The sequence below is a fragment of the Mercenaria mercenaria genome, chromosome 17 (genome assembly GCF_021730395.1).
Source record: "Mercenaria mercenaria strain notata chromosome 17, MADL_Memer_1, whole genome shotgun sequence".
NCBI classification, from domain to species: Eukaryota; Metazoa; Mollusca; class Bivalvia; order Venerida; family Veneridae; genus Mercenaria; species Mercenaria mercenaria.
This window is the reverse complement of record NC_069377.1, coordinates 15,729,220-15,731,502: the sequence shown is the minus strand read 5'-3', so window position 1 is coordinate 15,731,502 and position 2,283 is coordinate 15,729,220.

Below are 2,283 nucleotides of genomic sequence, written 5' to 3'. Positions count from 1 at the left end.
TGTGTGTGTAGGGGGCGGGTGTAGAGGGGACTGTGGGGCAGGGGGCAGCAGGTGAGGTGGAGGAGGGGGGGGGGGGGGGGCGGGGGGTGAGTAATGTGGTTTGTTGCACTCCTCAAATAATTTTATCACCACATACCTTTATTCCTAGTTTAAAATCAATACCTTGAATAGTTTGGAATTTATTCTCCTGATATAAAATACAAAGGACAGATTCAAACTCAAGTTGTGATCCTGGCCTTTGACAGTTTTACCAAGTTCATGCGCTGTGTACATCGGTTGATTGCAACCAACCTGTGTCCGAACTCAGTACGTTGAATTGTATAACCCTGATCTTTCAGTTACCAACCTAGCTGGTTCGTGCGTATTGAATACTAAAGCACAACATATATAAGAAATTTTCCGTTGGTGCGGGAGGTAAGGAGGAGAGGTGGGAGGGGAGTAATGTGGATTGTTGTACTCCTTGAATCACCGCATCATCACCCATCTATATTCCAAGTTTGAAGTAAATACTTTGAGTGATTATCGAGTTATGCTCTGGACACACAATATGAAAGACAAATTTTACCTTGCTGTGAACTTGGTCTTTGACCTACAGACCTGATTCATGCGCTCTGCTCATATTCTCACCTACCAGTTTGTCAAATTTGAAGTCAATATCTTGAACCTTCTTTCATTTCATACGGTGGTATGCATTCATTCTTTTAAGATTAAATTATCTCGTGCGCACGACATCTTATCTCGTGCGCACGACATTTTATCTCATCTCATGTGCACGAAATCTTATCTCGAGCGCACGACATTTTATCTCGAGCGACGACATGTTATCTCGAGCGCACGACATCCTATCTCGAGCGCACTGCTCTCCCAAATGTTGTGACAAATTTGTACCTGCTGGAATTAAGACGGGGCCATAATTATCTACTCGTCCGTATGTTTTAATGATGACCTATGTACAAACAAAGGGCCCTGATATATATATGCAAAAATTGAAACAGTAATTTCACATATTTAGGGGTAGTTTTTACCACATGCGGATCATTTTCAAAAACTTATGAAGCTCTAGCAGGTCAGGCACTAAGGCAATTTTCAAGCTTAAAATGTACATACAGAATTTCAATATTTTTTCAGTAACACATACTAGATCTTTTCCATAAGCTAATTAAATCAATTTTAAACTATGGTTGTGAGGTATGGGGCTTTAAAGAAACAAAGAAGTTAGAAAATATTCATTTGCAGTTTTGCAAAAATCTATTAGGTGTACGGTTACAAACACAAAATTCGTTTATATATGGAGAGTTAGGAAGAGAACATTTATTAAACCATAGACTGTATCAGATAATAAAATTTTGGCTTAAAATATTGAAGTCGGAAAGAAACCGATATATTAGAAAAGTTTATGACATAATGATATATCAGATGGAACTTGAACCAAATACTAATTGTTGGACAAAATCATTCAAATCGTTATTAGAGCAATTAGGATTTCAAACAAAGAATAAGAGATAACTTCATGCAACACTGAAATGAATCTTTAGAGAATTCTTCTTATAAACTGTTTTCAATTGATAGAAACAGGCAGATGGTACAAGCCGAACAAAATTCCAAGAAATGATAGGAAATGTGTTATATGTAATACCCTAGAGGACGAATTTCACAGAATATAAATTATATAAAGACCTTAGAGCGAAGTATATACATAAATATTACTGGAAAAACCCAATCATACCAAAATTTACAGAACTGTTATCAACTAAAAACATTTCGACCTTGAAAAAACTGTCCACCTTTGTATACAGGGCTTTTGAATTTCGTAAAACTATTTACTACCCTTTAACACTTTTCTCCTCTCTGACATTTTATCCAGATAATCACATGTTTATGTAGTTTCCGATTTAATAACGAGTTTAGTATATAGTTGATATGTTCAGTGAGTTACATGTTAATTGACAGAACTGTTTCTGATCAAGATAATTGTTTAAAAAATATGTCAAATTGCATAGATATTGTAGTGCCCTAGGAATGGCCATCATTTTTTATCAGTTGTTTTTGCTTTAAAAAATGTCAGTGTCATTTATGTACATTATGTACATGTACGATACATGACCGGTGTTTTTTAATGAGATGATTTTATCCTTTGTAAATGATACCTCACGTTATTTAATGTGGCAGTCACATTTATTTCCAGGTCAGGAACTGATTTAAACCAATACTTGTGCATGTCAACTCATTTTATTGATGTAAATCCTGTTTATTTTTACTACACATGTTGTTGATTTAATACTG